The sequence below is a fragment of the Schistocerca serialis genome, chromosome 4, assembly GCF_023864345.2.
Source record: "Schistocerca serialis cubense isolate TAMUIC-IGC-003099 chromosome 4, iqSchSeri2.2, whole genome shotgun sequence".
Taxonomy (NCBI): domain Eukaryota; kingdom Metazoa; phylum Arthropoda; class Insecta; order Orthoptera; family Acrididae; genus Schistocerca; species Schistocerca serialis.
In genome coordinates this window covers 825,178,502-825,196,357 of record NC_064641.1, presented here as the reverse complement: position 1 = coordinate 825,196,357, position 17,856 = coordinate 825,178,502, and the positions used below count along the sequence as shown (strand labels likewise).

Here is a 17,856-nt window from a genome sequence, read left to right as displayed (position 1 = left end):
CATATCATGGCAGCTAGTTTTCATGTCAACAGAAACAGTAGTAGAAGAACTATAAACTAAATGTAAATATTGTAAACTTTTTATCTACAACACGTCAGTAAAAGATGTTTACTGGAATGTTGCCTAAAAGTGTTTAAATCTGATGTAGATAACAAGTCTTGTGCTTTGCAAATAAATGATCATCATTTTATGACATACCTTAGCTGTTGGATAAAGTTGCAGTACCTTTTTGTCTCAAAAAAGTAAAAGAAGCTTTTTGGTTTTTCTTGCATTTGTGTTCAGAGATTTATTGGCTCATTCTTTAACATGTTGTATCACTGTCTTTTGTTTCAGGAGTGCTGTTTACAGAGATATATATCTTCTACATCCTGAAGTGGAATTTATGTATGATTTGGTAGTAATGTGGTAAGTTATATACCATTTATTTCTTTTTGTGTTTCAAGAATTCACAGTTTTTCACTGTGATTATTTGTTTGATGACAGATGAGTTGCCATGATAGAAATTAACTTATTTTATTCAGACCAGAACATAATGGAGCTACTAGTCTTTTGATTAATCTACATTCGGTGAGAATTTTGACTTAGTAAGACAATCGGTCTAGAAAATTAACTTAAAAATATGAGGATAGTTTGAAAAGTTCTGGGAATGGAATAGGAAAAAAGTATTTACACCACTGAAACTTTTTTATTTTGCTCTGTAGTCTCCTTGTAGATTAATTCACTTGGTCCAACGATGTTCCACTGCCTTGATCCCATCTCGAAAATGAGTTTCCTTCAGGCCTGCAAAATAGTTGTCAACTCTGGCTATCAATTCTTTGTTTGAAGTGAATCTTCATCCACCAAGAAAAATTTTCAGTTTTGGGAAGAGCTGGAAATCTGACGTAACCATATCAGGTGAATAAGGCAGGTGTGGGAACAATTCATACCTTAGTTCGTGTAATTTTGCCACGGCGACAGCACATGTGTGCGGACTTACATTACTTTCTTCCTTGCTAAACCTGGTCTTTTTTTCATGTACTATTTGTTGCAATTTGTCTAGAATGTTAACATAGTATTCTTCAGTAATTGCATGCCCAGTGTGGAGATAATGTACAAACAGAATCCCCTTCGCATCCCAGAACACTGATGCTATGACATTTCCCACCGAAGGAATTGTCTTTGCTGGCAGAGAATCAGCATGTTTCCACTGCTTTGAGTCTTTTGTCTCTGGGGTATAGCAGTGCACCCATGTTTCATTTGTGATCACAAACTGTCGCAAAAATTCTTGTTTGTTTCTCCATAAACGGGCCAAACATTGTTCCGATATGTCCAGCCTCATGCGTTTTTGATCCAGCGTCAAGAGTCACGGCACCCATCTTGTAGATAATTTTTTCATTTCTAATTCTTCAGTTAAAATGTGATATACCCTTTCAGATGACATCTGGCAAGCGTGAGCAGTTTCACGCACTTTCAATTGGCGATCCTTCATGACCATTTTGTGCACTTTTGCAATAATTTCTGGAGTAGTGACATTTCTTGGCTGACCACTGCGCAGATCATCATCTAGACTCTCCCAACCGAATTTAAATTCATTTGTCCACTTGGCAACAGCTGAATATGTAGGAGCGGAGTCCCCCAGTGTATTCGGGAAATCGGCATCAATGTCCTTTGCTTTCATACTTTTCTTTACAAAGTACTTAATCACTGCTCATATCTCCATTTTTTCCATCTTTGCAAATCACTGCGCTGGAACAACAACAGAGCCATGTCACCACCACAGCTCTCTTCCAGGAGCACTGACATGGCACGTGTTTACAGTCAACAGTCCAATGAATATCATGTGAGCAACTCATTGCACTAGCATTGACTTTTCGTGGTGATTCTGAGAACTTTTCAAGCCACTCTCATACTTTGGTCAAGATGGAATGTAAACAGAAAGTGGGACTCAAGAGTACATATAACTGTAATCAACCACAAAATGCCTACTAGTCAGCAGATGGTCACAAAAATAGAAAAAGCAGACACTGACTCTATAAGTTTCTAGTTTTCTCCCATTTATTCAGATTTTCACATAATGTATACTAGATGGGAAAACCTCATCTTCAGTTTTACTTTTGTTCTTAAACAACATTTTCCACATACAGTTAAGGTTGCTTCTACAAAACTTAATTTACAAAAACTGGAAAAGATTATTGGATTAACTTGTCTCTTCCAAGAGTCTCTTTGTTGTCTTTCATAGACCCCATCATGAAGGAGAACATTTAGGGATGTGGAATAAATCAAGATATACCTTAATAAATCTCCAAATCCAAAGCCCTTCCTTGATGAGTGAAACTCATTTCCAAACATGAGTTTATACAAAACTTACCAATACCCAACAATAACTACACTTTGACAGCTGCCACTCATGCCACATCAGATGCTACCTTTCCTACAGCCCAGTCTTCTGTCGCAAACATATGTTCTCTACCACCAAATCCCTCATCACCCACACTGGCAACCTCATTCAGACTTTCCTCTCCTACAACTACCTCCTCCTCTCACCCTCTGGTTAATACAGCTCCCACTTCCAAAAATACTCAGGAGCAGACCCCCCTACCCACATCAATTATTACCACTGAGACCACAGATGCCTCAATTTCGTACTCTGCCAACAGTATGACCTCAAATCAAGGCATGAAATGAATTACTTTCTCCCTAAAATACGCCCCATACCACCCACTGCAGCCTTCCGTTGCCATACCAACCTCCTTAATGCCATCCACTTTGTATGCTAACATATGTTTGTTCACTGTGTGGTGTTTCATGCAGGAATTATACCAACATCAAACTGTCTGAGCCCTTGAATGAACTACCTGTCTTGGGACATCCTGTGCTCACTTGCTAAACATGCTCTGCACATGATGCACTGGCTCTTTGGATCCTCCCACATGATAAAAGTTTCCCTGAATTTGGGAGATGAGAAGTTTCTCTCCAACACATCTTTCCAACCTTCTACCATCCTGGACTAAACTCTGTTAACGTACGTCCTCATACTCCTTTGATATAATTTATTTAGTCATGCAATTATTTTCTGTATTCCTGTTTTATCTCCATTCTCCTCTCCTACCACCTCCCCCCCCCCCCCTTTCTCTCTCTCTCTCTCTCTCTCTCACACACACACACACACACACACACACACACACATTCTCTCTCTGTTTTTTCTCCATTCCTTTTTCAATTTATTATTGCACTGTTCACTCCACTTCTCATTTCTATTTTTCTGTCCATCTTTGTTTCTCTTCCTCTGCCCTTATATCATCCCTGGAATGAAGCTGCCTCAGTGCGTATCAGTATACTATCTGTGACTTCCTATTCTCTAACACCTCTTTGTTTGTCTATTTTTCCCTTCCTCCTCACAGCAGGTGGATCCTCCCATCCTGCTTCTAATCTTCCGTAGCCTATCCCTCCTTTCTCCTTGAGGATGAGACTAATAGTTCTGAGAGCTAGGGTTAGTTTGTCTTTTTGCTTATAGAGGTTAAGTCTAGGATGATGGAATAACAGGGTATCTTTGAATGCAACTTCCCAACTTTGGAGCTGATTTCCAGGTGTCTTAGAGAGCATATTCAGCCCTGGAGACAAGGACTTGTTCTCCTGTTCTCCACCATATACAGGATGTTTGTTTTAACTTGGAGGAACTAAATATTTTGAAAAAATATGCATTGTGCAACAAAAATGTTCCAGATGAAATGTTAATATTTTCAAGAGGCACATTTGTGTTTGGAAAACTGGCCAACCCCATGAGAGGGTGGGGCAACATTTTATCTGCAAATGGGTACCCCCATTTTCTATTGCAGATTCGGATTATGCACCAAAATATACTTAAGATTTATCTGAAACAATTTTTTCCATTCATGGTAGAGGTTGTTGTAGTCGGTGCAAGAGTTATGGCTGTTGGAGAGAACAACACACTGAAATCAGTTACCCCAATGGTGACATTAGAGGGCACTCCTGATAGTGTGTGGACTCATTGAAATCAACCCCAAAGGGATCAGAATGTTAAATGTAGGTTATACACCAGATTTTCAGATGCCTAAACATAAAAGTTTTGCTGCACAATCAAATTTGCAAAACTAAAATATGATGTATCAACTGTTTACAACAAAGAAGTTTACATTTTTATCAAAAATGTAAAATAGAATCAAATGAGTTGTCACTTAATTGCAAAAACTGCATTTTTTCAATTACAGTTCCATCTACCACAAATGGAAAAAATATTTTTGGTGAACCCTAGGTATTTTTTGGCATAGAATCCCCCCCTCCCCTCTCCACACCCCAATGGGTAGTTTGAGGGGGAGGAGGGTTGGGGGGGCGGCAGTTTTAGCACAGAAAATATTTACTTTTCAAATGGAACTTTTTTTGCACGATGCATATTTTTCATGATATCTAGCTGTCCCAAGTTAAAACAAACACCCTATAAATCAAGTTAACTCTGTCCTGGACAGCCTCCAGTGCTCCTTCCCCTTTAGTATGGTTGTGTACATATTTTTACAAAGATTTTACATTCTACATGTATTCTTCTAAAAGCTTTAAGTCCAAGGAATGGCAACTAATGTAGGAGGGAAGGAAGGAAGGTTGGGACATCAACCGATATAACATTTGTGTGAAAAAAATGGTGAGGGGGCTTGTGCCAAATGATATGTTGCATTTGGAAAAATGGAGAGGGGGATGCCAAATGATATGTTACTTGTGTGGAAAAATTTTCTCATATTGGTCGTAGTGGTACCTTATACCAAACAGTAAATACTAGTGGGCAAGAAACGGTTCCATGCTCAGAGAATACTGGAAGAGAATGCTCCCTGCACCTACATCCTTATTCAGCTACTATTGAAATTGTATATACAGCCATATCCAAGATCTTACAAATGAGTCTTTGTATCAGAATGTTTTTACATGTTGTGTATCCTACACCAGCCCAACCCAGGAACTGAAGGCTAAACTGAGGAGTTCTACAACCACATACATGAAGGTTTTTTTTTCTACAATGAATATGAATATTTAACATTTTACTTGTCATAAAATGCGAGTGTACCAATTTGTTCAAGAGATAAAGTGCCATAAAATCAAAATACACTGATGAGCCAAAAAATTGTGACCGCTGCCCACTGTGAGGTCGTATGCTGCCTGGTGGCACTAGGGGCACATGATGCAGTAACATAAGTGTATGAGGAGAGCAGAGATAAATGAGGAATCATTCTAGTGATAAGTGGCGCAAATGCGGAAACCTGCCGACTTAAGTCACTTGGGGCAAGAGGCAGATTGTTGTGGCCCAGTGCCTGGGAGTGAGCAACTCAGAAATGATGAAGCTGGTCGGCTGGCCATGCGCTGCTCTTGTGAGCATCCACGGAAAGTAGTTGAAAGATGCTGAAACCATGAATAGACGAGAGGAAGTTGAACATCCATACCTTACCACACAACATACAGTTTGGAGGCTTACTCACTCTCTAAAGCAGGATAGGTGGTGATTTGTGCCAGATCTGATGACAGAGTACAGTGCTGGAGCAGGCACGAGTGTTTTGGAGCACGCTGTCCAGTGCACAGTGTTGAAAATGGTGTTCTGCTGCAGCGGACCGCTACATGTTCCCAGTTGACCCAACAACACCATCAGTATGATTACCGTGGGCATGGGATCATCAAGATTTACTGTTAATCCAGGTCGATAGTTGTATCCAGATACTCTGTCACCCACGCGTACGGCTGCTCGAAACATGCAGCACGCCACAGACGCAGGCCGATGGGAGCAGTATTATGTTATTGGCGACATTCACCTGGGCTTCCATGGGACCTGTGGTAGTAATTGAAGGCACAATGACAGCTGTGGACTATGTGAACATTATTAAGGACCTCCTGTAACCCCTTATGCTTGATGGCTTCCCCAACAATGATGGCATCTTCAGCAGGGTAACTGTGCATGTCACAAGGCCAGAATCATGCTCCAATAGTTTGAGGAACATGATAGTGAACTCAAATTGATGTCTTGGCCATCAAATTTGACTTCTCTGAATCCAATGAAACCCATAGGGGACACTATCGGGTGCCAGCTCCACGCTTACAAACCAACTGCCTGTAAGTTACGGGAAGTGTGAAGCATGTGCATAGTCATCTGGTGGCACAAACATCTGGAAAGCTATCAAGGACTTGTCAAATCCATGGCATGCAGAATCACTGCTGAATTGCATTCCAGAGATGGACCAACATACAGGTGGTCATAATGTTTTGGCTCATCAGTGTATGTAATCAAACGAATGTAGGTTCTAGTCAACTCATTTCTGGTGTCTCGCTTGAAAAAGGCAGTGCTGGAACTTCAGTTTCTACAAAAGAATTCATAAGCATTTTGAAACAGTCAATCAGAATTAACAAAAGGGCTACTTGGAATCTTGTTCCTCCATGACAATATACCCACACACAGAGCAATCAGGTGCAGTCATTTCTTGAGGAGTCCCAAACCCAGATGGTTCTGAATCCATCTTAGAATCCAGATCTGCTCTCATATAATTTATTTCTTTCTTTGCCAAAAAGAGGAGGAAGCCATTGGTCATTGGCATACCTGGAAGCAAATGTCTGCCCTCAGATAACTTTCCCAAGAAAACAAATTGTGTAGCCTTTACTAAGTAATTTGAGAATATTTGCTGGTGTGTTCTACTCAGAGGAGACTATTTAATGTTCTGGAGGTATGCTTCCTGGGGAGAAAAACAGGAATTTTCATTACTATTTCAGAACTTTTAGTGATTCTTTAATAGTAAAGATTGTGTATTCTAATCCCTGTGCTGCACATAGTTTTATTCCATCAAAAACATTAATTGTAGCACAACACGTGTTGCAGATAGTAAATATTCCATTTGGAAATTGTCTGTGGCTGTGGTTAAACCTTTCTCTGACCTATCCTTTCTCCCCGGTGGAGCTAGTGCAACATATCATTAAGAATAACATCCGTGGAGTTTGGCAATTGGAAGAAAGATGATGGGTGATTGAAGCTATGAACTGAGCTTGTGTACTCAGTGAATTAGGGGAATCTTAAACCTACGAACACTTACAGCTGTTTGAGAGCCTTAGTGACACAGCTATGATATGTGTTACTAATTTTTGAAGGTGGTTTTAGTTGCTAAGGGGAAGAATGGATGCAGTCCTTGGAAATTCTAATGGATATTCTAATGTGACACAGTTCGGATACAGAAAAAATTAATTACATTATTATCTTTTCCTTGAAGTCTTACTTTGTTTTTACAGCAGTATACATGCAACTGGTTAGGGTGGTTGCTTAAGATATGTCTCTCATGTGGCCAAATAAATAGCTTATATCATCATGAAACATGACCACTTTTAAATTGCAATTCAAATCCCACATTCTCCAACCTTAGTGTTCAACAACATGTACTTCCTTTCACCGCCATCGTAACTATTCTGGTTTAGAGAATAACTGATGATAACATTTCTCTAATAGTACCAGTTTTTCAGTGTCATAAACTCTGTACATATATCAGTGAAATTCAGTAGTTTTGCCAGTGGAGCATCACAGGTTATAGAAAGTGCAGAAGAGTGATGTTTCCTATATCTTGATGAACTAAAAATCTTGACGAAATATCACATAAAATGCAAACTGATGAATCGGATACAAGACACAAACAGCGCAAGGTTTGTTGGAGCTAAACTGATACCCATTGCTGGGTAATAAACTGTACTAATGTACCCAAGTAGAAGTCTGAGTTTCTCTTAAAAGCATCAGGATTTAACTCATAGGAACAGTGCCCCATCAAAGAGGTAAGTATAGAGAGAGCACTAGCTTAGAATGGGAAAAATATGCAAGTAATTCAGCCTGTCCTTTCAAAGGAACTGTCCTGACGTTAACCATAATATTTCGGGAAATCAAGTTAAATACAAATCTGGTTGGGAATTTTAACCATCATTCCCTTGAATACAAGTCCATTGTCTTACCATTGCACTGCCTCACTCATCCTCAATGCTAAAGGAATATATGACAGCATGCTGTCAACACCGAAATGTTAAGAGATGCGACATGAAATGAAATGGGGAAAGTGAGGAATGATATGGTCTTGACAGGGAAATCATATCACCATTTATATGAAATTTTTTATAGAAAACAATGAAAATCTAAATCAGAGTAGTTGGATAGAGACTCACATCTCACTTTTTGTGTGAAAGATGTGACTGTACCACCTCACTGCGTAGCGCATAAAAAACAAAATATCCTCTCGTTGCATCTGTCCCTTATGGCATGTATTGTTGTTCAGCTAGATGGTTCCTGTTGTGACTTGGCGAGACAGCCAAGCCACTATGAGGTAGCCGAAAGGTACGCGTTTAAGCTCACGCAGGCTGGTGTGAGGTCTGGAACAGTTAAAGGAGTTGAGTCTAGTAAAATAAGTACGTAGCTTCTGGAATACTTAACTTTGATCCATAATTGGTGAACATCGGTCTGACGGTACATGCATCACAAGATTAATAGCAAATGATAATGGCGCCTTGCTAGGTCGTAGCAAATGACGTAGCTGAAGGCTATGCTAACTATCGTCTCGGCAAATGAGAGCATAATTTGTCAGTGAACCATCGCTAGCAAAGTCGGCTGTACAACTGGGGTGAGTGCTAGGACGTCTCTCTAGACCTGCCGTGTGGCGGCGCTCGGTCTGCAATCACTGACAGTGGCGACACGCGGGTCCGACGTATACTAACGGACCGCGGCCGATTTAAAGGCTACCACCTAGCAAGTGTGGTGTCTGGTGGTGACACCACAGTTCCACTAGTTCAATTCTATATCAGTGTACAAATTATGACAATGCACAGTAAACTGGTTACCCCCAGCAGGCATCATGCTTGTACCTGACAACAACACCCCTAACCTCAGTAAGGGCCTCAGTTCGATGAGGAAAGGGGTCAAGTGTTTTCAGGTACATCATATCCAGCTGAAGTTACTCATTAATGTTTAGAACCTGTAGAACTAACAAGCTGCCAATTTGCAGCTGGTGTTCCAAATAGCCCCACTCATTTTCTGTGGGATTAAGATTGTGTGATTTAGCAGGTCAGCTGAGGTGTGATAAGGTGCCCAATGTTCATCATATCAGGAATGTATACATGCAGCTCTGTGAACCTGCTGTTCCAGGGAAGATGAGACTGCCCACAATGTACACATCATGGAGATGTAGAAGAAATGGCAACAGTTGGTCACTGAGAATGTAGAAATAAACATGGTCCTTCATGTTCACAACAACATAAAAGAGTACATGGTACAAAAAATACACCTAAAACCTCAGAGAACCACCTCCAGCCATATGTATATCCTCAAAACACTGATAAACATGTCATTAGACTGTCGATGTGTACTCTACACGTCATTTGAAGAAAGGCAAACTTATGACCTGTCATACCAGAGAATGTTCCTCCAGTCTGCTATTATTCAGTTCCGGTGTAGTTTGGCTTGTAGAAGACATACAGCTTTTGTGACAATATGAGCAATGACCTTTGTGAGACACTCGACTCCAAATGTCCGCTGCATGCAGTTTGCTTCGGAGCATTCTCTCGGAAACTGCTTGAGATGGACCTGTGTTCACTGACAGCAGCAATAATTGTCAGGTTTGAATCCAAAAGACCATGTTGATATACCAACAAATCAGGCAAATTCATTCACAAGGTGCCCACGCACACATGCAAACAGGACAGCTCAACTTTGCCGCTCTGTCATGTCTCCATGATGACCCATCTTAATGATTTTGTACAACTAACTGGCATGTAAATGACACTCCACTGTCATGACTTAACATCAGCTGTGGAAGGTCACAAAACCACCTGATATCAGTTCTACATTATCTACAGCGCTCCAAATGACCAGTGTGCTCTTTTAAGGGAGGGATCCACTGAACTTAACATTCATTTAATATGGAAATGTCAATTGCATCTACATATGTTGACTGGATCAGATGACTAGCAGAAGTAAGGGAGATGATAAATTTCACTGTTAAGTTTCTACCACAGATACAGATCTAATTTAAAACTGGGTGGTGAGATCGGATCAGGGAATGTGACAGGTCTTTGATGCTCTCAGTTACAGTTTTTGCCCTACCCTTCTTTTTAAATTTGTTTGGATATATTCCAGGTAGGTCAGGTGTGCGATGCTTGCTGGAAGAGGCATGAGTGCTTGGTGACTGCACAGGCAAATTATTTAGATCAAATGACACGTTAAGTAACAGGCTTTATCACAGCCTATGTTAGAACATTATTAGTACAGAAGATTGTTATTATAAATATGTGTTGTATTAAGTCTAGGGAGTCTCACCAACCACTATTTAGGGATCTAATTATTTTAACTATTCTATGTATTTGTATTTAACAACTGTTTATCTTTCTTTATAACAATTGGAATATAAGTATAGAAAACTACTGATAACGTATATGCAACACTAGAAACAGAGAAAATTTCATCATTTCTTTTATAGGTTAAAACTCCACAGTACACTGTCATGAAAATTTATAATAAATTAAAAGAGAAAAGATTTCACACTATTGAACTACATTTGCTAAAAAGAAAATTATACCCTATTCTTGTGCAAAATTGCTATTATTAATTAAGAGAATTTTTAAATTATGGGAGAACTATCTTCGAGAGTAATGTGATAAACTTGTGCTGGTGACTAAACTAAGATTTATTTGGGTTTTGACACCATTAGTGTGTCTCAATCATATAGGGTTATTCAAAATTATGTAGACACTCTCAAGGTACTGTAAAAATGTTTTATTAAGGTAAGGTAGTATATGGTAATATGTATAGAAACAGCAACTCAAGAAGTTTTTTGTGTCATATTCACAAATGTTCAATGTGTGAACCATTAATCACATGGCACATGCCCAGTCTACAGTCAAATTCAGCCCACATTCACCCCAAAGTGACACCTGCTCTGATATATCTGGCTTTACAAAGACATCCTGTTTCTTTAAACTTCTCTGCCCACTCATTACGGGATTAAGTAGTAGATGAAGCATTATTAAATGTGATCCTGAATTTCTGACGCATTACAGTTGTGGACTAGCTCTTGCAGAACTCCATCACGCAAAACTGTTGGTCTGCTGGAGATCACTTTACGGTAAAAAAATTCTTTAGTAGTTGTATCCACACATATAATCATAATTTCTTACCTCAATACAAACTTTTTTTACACTCACTTGAAACTGCCTATATCATTTTGAATAGCCCTGTATTTATTATATTAACGAGTCCCTCTTTCTCTCCTAGCATTTATGCCATTTTACTAAGTCTATTGTTTTTTGTAATTTGGTGCATTTGTTTTTATTTCTACTTTGAGGCAGGATGCTCTTTCTGTCGCAATGATAGTCAGATAACCTAAGGGGGAGAGTCGTGTGCACAATCTGTCTGTGAATCGCGTAATCTTTATTTCATTCTTTATTTTATTTTATTTACACGTCTAGTTCCGTAGGACTAAATTGAAGAATAAAGCGCCAACATCATGGAATGTGTCCATACATGAAATTACATCATAAAACTAATAACACATAAAATAAAATGTTTGTGAACCCAAAAAAGTCAAGCCATAAGTTGAAGTAAACGCTATCAACAATATAACATAGGAATCAGCTTAATTTTTCAAGTAACTCCTCAACAGAATCGGAGGAGTGACGTGTGAGGAAATTCTTCCATCTCAGTTTGAAAGCATGTGGTTTACTGGTAAGATTTTTGAATTCTTATGGTAGCTTACTGAAAATGGATGCAACAGTATACTGCACACCTTTCTGCACAAGAGTTAAGGAAGTGCGATACAAATGCAGAGTGGATTTCTGCCTAGTATTAACTAAGTGAGAGATGCTAATTCTTGGGAATAAGCTGATACTGTTAACAAGTAACGACAGTAAAGAATATATATATTGAGAGGCCAGTATCAGAATATCCAGACTATTGAACGGGGGTCGACAAAAGGTTTGCAAACTTATGCCACTTATTGCCTGAACCGCTTATTTCTGAGCCAAAAATATCATTACTGAATGGGAAGAGTTACCACAAAATATAATACCATATGACATAAGCGAATGAAAATAATCAAAGTAGACTCATTTTCATATCAAATGATCACTTACTTCAGGTACCGTTCGAATAGTAAAAATGGCAGCATTGAGTTTTTGAACAAGATGCTGAATGTGGGCTTTCCAAAACAGTTTACTATCTATCTGAACACCTGGAAATTTGAACTGTTCAGTTTCACTAATCATATGCCCCTTCTGTGAAATTAAAACATCAGGTTTTGTTGAATTTTGTGTTAGAAACTGTAAAAACTGAGTCTTACTATGATTTAGCATTAGTTTATTTTGCTACAGGCCATGAACTTAAGTCGTGAACTACACTATTTGAAACAGAGCCAGTGTTGCACACAGCATGCTTTACTACCAAGCTAGTGTCATGAGCAAACAGAAATATTTTAGAATTACCTGTAATACTAGAAGGCATATCATTTATATAAATAAGGAACAGGAGTGGTCCCAACACTGACTGCTGGGGCAACCCCATTTGACCAAACCCTCTCAGACCCCACATCACAGCCATTCTCAACACTGTGAATAATGACTTTTTTCTGTCTAGTTTCGCGGATGATGCTGTAGTATACAGAGAAGTTGCAGCATTAGAAGATTGTAGCGAGGTGCAGGAAGATCTGCAGCGGATAGGCACTTGGTGCAGGGAGTGGCAACTGTCCCTTAACATAGACAAATGTAATGTATTGCGAATGCATAGAAAGAAGGATCCTTTATTGTATGATTATATGATAGCGGAACAAACACTGGTAGCAGTTACTTCTGTAAAATATCTGGGAGTAGGCGTGCGGAACGATTTGAAGTGGAATGATCATATAAAATTAATTGTTGGTAAGGCGGGTACCAGGTTGAGATTCATTGGGAGAGCCCTTAGAAAATGTAGTCCATCAACAAAGGAGGTGGCTTACAAAACACTCGTTCGACCTGTACTTGAGTATTGCTCATCAGTGTTGGATCCGTACCAGATCGGTTTGACGGAAGAGATAGAAAAGATCCAAAGAAGAGCGGCGCGTTTCGTCACAGGGTTATTTGGTAACCGTGATAGCGTTACGGAGATGTTTAATAAACTCAAGTGGCAGACTCTGCAAGAGAGGCGCTCTGCATCGCGGTGTAGCTTGCTCGCCAGGTTTCGAAAGGGTGCGTTTCTGGATGATGTATCGAATATATTGCTTCCCCCTACTTATACTGTTATATCCTAGCCAGTAATGCCACCTGAGCCCGCTGCCAAAAGGTTGGCAGCATCAAAGTCCGGACGCCGTCCGCATAAGCAGCGCCAGCGAGACAGGAAATCGCCGCAAGTCTGCGCGCGCCACCGCTGGCTTCTGGGTTCTTAAGCGCTGGAGTCGCGAGCGCTAGGACAGTTCTGTATTCGCCGCTCAGTTGTATACTCGCCACCGAATTGTGTACTTGCTAGTCAGTTGTGTGTTCATCGCAGCAGAGTTGTTGTTTGTCGTCAGCCGATGCTGACCTAGCCGCTCCGACTCGAACTAGACAGATTTCTGTAGACACGGAGTTCACTACTGTGTTGCTGTATCTTCGTTAATAAAGATAAGTACCGACTTTTATTTAATCAGAGTGTTTGGGTTTTCATCTTTCTGTTCACTGTTCCAGCGGACCAGTCGGCCCGCTATTAAAAGTGTGGCGGTGACTTCGTAAGCCGTTTCTACAGCGAATTGTTTGTCGCTACGAACACCACCACAAAATATACCTCCCGAGGAGATCACGAATGTAAAATTAGAGAGATTAGAGCGCGCACGGAGGCTTTACGCGACTGGAACAGGAAAGGGAGGTAATGACAGTGGCACATAAAGTGCCCTCCGCCACACACCGTTGGGTGGTTTGCGGAGTATAAATGTAGATGTAGATGTAGAAGAGGTGAACAAATTGTGAGCTGCTCCCCGTATTCTGTAATGGTTCAACTTCTGGAGCAATATTTTGTGATCAACACAATCAAATGTCTTAGTTAAATCAAGAAAGATGTCTAGTGTTCGCAACCTTTTGTTTAATTCATCCAGTACCTCACAGAGAAAAGAGAATATAGTGTTTTCAGTTGTTAAATGATTTCTAAACCCGAACTGTACATTTGATAGCAAATTATGTGATATAAAATGATCAATTATCCTTACATACACAGTCTTTTAAATAAGTTTAGAAAACACTGATGGCATAGAAATAGGTCTAAAATTTTCTACATTATCCCTTTCTCCATTTTTATAACGTGGCTTTACTATTGAGTACTTTAATTGTTCAGGAAACTGACCATTCTTAAAGGAAAAATTACAAATATGGCTAAGTACAGTGCTAACATGTGCAGTATAGTACTTTAAGATTCTGCCAGGAACTCCATCATATCCATGAGAGTTGTTAGTCTTCATTGATTTAATTATTGACTCAATCTCCCCTAACATGTGCAGCTTAGTACTTTAATATTCTGCTAGGAACTCCATCATATCCATGAGAGTCGTTAGTCTTCATTGATTTAATTACTAACTCAATCTCCCCCTTGTCAGTACCACAGAGGAGTATTTCAGACACCAATCTCGGAAAGGCATTTTCGACGAGAGTTATCTGATTCCCTGTAGAAACTAAGTTTTTATCTAATTCACCAGTAATGGCCAGAAAATGATTGTTAGATACTGTAAATATATCTGACTTCTCAGGAACAGAAATATTTTTACTGAGAACTAACTTTATACAGTCGACCTTGTGCTGCTAACCAGACACTTCCTTCACAACTGATCATATGGTTTTAATTTTATCCTATGAATTAGCTATTCTATTTCCATACCACATACTCTTTGCCTTCCTAATAACATTTTTAAGCACCTTACAGTATTGTCTGTAATGGGCTACTGTAGCTTGATTGTGACTACCTCTAACATTTTGCTATAATTCCCGCTTTTTTTTGCATGATATCTTTATCCCACTAGTCAGTGATCCAGGCTGCCTTTACTGCTAGTACCCCATTTAGAACATTCTAATGGAAAGCAACTCTCAAAGAGCATGAGAAATGTGTTAAGGAAAGGATTATATTTGTCATCTGTGTTATCGGCTTGATAAACATCCTGCCACTCTTGTTCCTTAATGAGGTTTAAAAAATTCGCTATTGTTGATTCACCCTTTTACTAACAGAATGCCCCTCTCAGTAATGAAGAATTAATATAAATATTGTCTACAACTGTGCTAATGTTCCCCTGCATCCTCGTTGGAAAAAACATAGTCTGCATCAGATCATATGAGTTTAGAAGATCTACCAACATCCTTTTTCTTTCACAATCATATACAATATTAATATTGAAGTCACCACATTTTTGGCACTTCCTCTAAAGTGAACTAAGAATGCTCTCTAACTTGAGGAGAAATGCTCTTAAGGGGGGTAGGACGTCAAATGGGCCGACTTGGAGCAGGAGAGGCATCACAGGACATTTTAATTTCCAGTGTCTATACTTTTACAAATAAATTCATAAAACTTTGTCAGCATCACCAGGAAGGATTCAGGATTCACACTCATTGCAGTGGAAGTTCGAAAACATAACAAAATAAATTTTTTTTACGTGTGAAATTTCATCATTTTTTCACTTACTAATGGATGCATTTGTTGCTATAGGTACACTTTTCTTCATAAGTTAGAGAGATTCTTTGATGAATTTTGCACAGCATACTTACTATACTTACAGGTGTATGAAACTCTAGAATTTATTTAATTTATGAAAAAACGAATGATCTGTTGTATTTTAAACTTCATATTTAGAAAAAACACAAATTTTGTAGTTAATTACCTCAATTTTTACCACAGTTTTTAATAGATTTGGAAAATTCTACAGTTTCATACACCTTTAGGTACGGTTTGTATGCTGTGCAAAATTCATCGAACCATCTCTCTTACTTATGAAGAAAAGTGTACCTATAGGAACAAATGCTGCCATTAGTAAGTGAAAAAAATGATGAAATTTCATATGTAAAAAAAATTACTTCGTTATGTTTTCCAACTTCCACTGCTATGAGTGTGAACTCTGAATTCTTCCTGGTCATGCTGACGAAATTTTATGAGTTTATTTGTAAAAGTATAGACAGTGGAAATTAAAATGTCCTGTGGTGCCTCTCCTGCTCCAAGTCAACCCGTTTGACGTCCTATCCCCCTTAAGTCAGAGTTAGGGAACCTACAAACAATAACAATTAGAAGTTTAGTTCCGCTAAATTCAACTGCTCCTGCATTCTATGCGAGCTATTTGTGGATTGTATTTTCTGAGGCAGAGAATGGGGTCCAGTTCAGCATTTACTTAAATGAGAATGGAAAACTGCCTAAAAACCACACTCAGGCTGATCGGTGTTCCAGACCAATGGTTATTAATCCACTTTGTGAATTCAGTCCAGGTCTGGCTCACCTACCTGACCTGCAGACTGGCACATTTTATATTAAACCACATGAGAGGTCGACTCTATTGATGACTGCATTAAATCAGCAATTTTTGTATGCATCTTGCTTTAGTTGTGTTCGTCAGTAGTGCAATGGTGTACATTCTGGGACAAAGGGCCCATTGTTCCCTTCCCATAAAAAAGAAAAAAAAAGCTCACTTGAGCTCCTAAAGTTTTGTTTACGTAAGTGTAATTTATGACACTATAGTATGCTCCTAGTGATGTTTATGTAAGTCTGATTTATGACCAGATGCTTTTATCCTTATCTTAATTACCATAATTTATTGCCCAAACTAGCCACTGTCCCCCTCCACTCCCATCTCCCTCCCTCACTCTTCTAGTCCAGTTGGGTGATGGTAAGCTACCTTACCAGACCCCCCCCCCCCCCCCCCCCACCACCACCACTCTTTGGGGTATGGTAATACAATCAGAAGAGACCTTCATTGTTCATGCTATGTACATCAGTCAATCACCATGAACTGTCATCACAGTCAGCAGCAGGAGCAGCAAAGATCAACCACTGTCCACAGGCAGAATAAAATGAAGATGACCCATATTGTAATGTAAGTATTATTAATGCTTCAATCTCTGTCATTGGTCATTATTATTATTCATTTTCTGTGCATTTTCACTTATTATTATATCTGCCTCAGTGCAACAGACCCCTGATAATACAGTGGAACAGCAACTGTCTACACCATCACTGCAGCAGCAGCACCAAACATTCGGCCTAAGATTTACTGCTCCTAGACTTCAGGTCTACACCACTGCAGCAGCACACAGTTGACCTACCTGATTTATTGGGTCAGCCTTTCCTCAACTTTGAGATAACACCGTAGCAGCAGCAGTGGCACATTGATGATATGTTGGAGGAGGATATAAAAGAACTCTTCTTCCAGCACTTTGAGTTCCCACTATCACCATCATCAGCACAGTTCATCAGGTGGTTATCATGGCACACTTTGCCTATTAGAGTGATGTTATTTTCTGTAGTGTTATAACTTTGCATAAGGGGATAGCACATAATTGGAAGATCAATGTCAGCTATTTGAGACTGCATTGCTCATATAACTATCTGCATATATGAAGTACATTCAGTTTTTTACACTCTGTAACAGTGTTATCCAAGTAAAACAGACAGTTTTGGATCTAATTAGTGAACCTATTATTTATGTTCAATGAATTATGATGAATACTGTACTACAAACATCTTTGTAATTGCCATGTAAAATAGACAAACACAGTTACTGCTATATTTATTATATGTCTACCAGTATTCAGAGTGTATTAAATAATATATACCAAAATTAGTGGAAACATGCTAGGTACAATACTTGCTCATAATATTGAAGTAATTAACATTTTTACCTGAAGAATTGT

General features: G+C 39.2%; 1 long non-coding RNA gene across 1 annotated transcript in view; it reads left to right on the top strand.

Moving 5' to 3' along the window:
- LOC126473425 (uncharacterized) overlaps positions 1-17,483 on the top strand; it is a 75,037-nt gene extending 57,554 nt beyond the window's left edge. The window contains exons 2-4 of the long non-coding RNA XR_007586462.1: positions 334-405; positions 16,968-17,039; positions 17,130-17,483. This is a non-coding gene — a long non-coding RNA (uncharacterized LOC126473425). The remainder of the gene's footprint in view (positions 1-333; positions 406-16,967; positions 17,040-17,129) is intronic.
- The last annotated feature ends 373 nt before the right edge of the window (positions 17,484-17,856 follow it).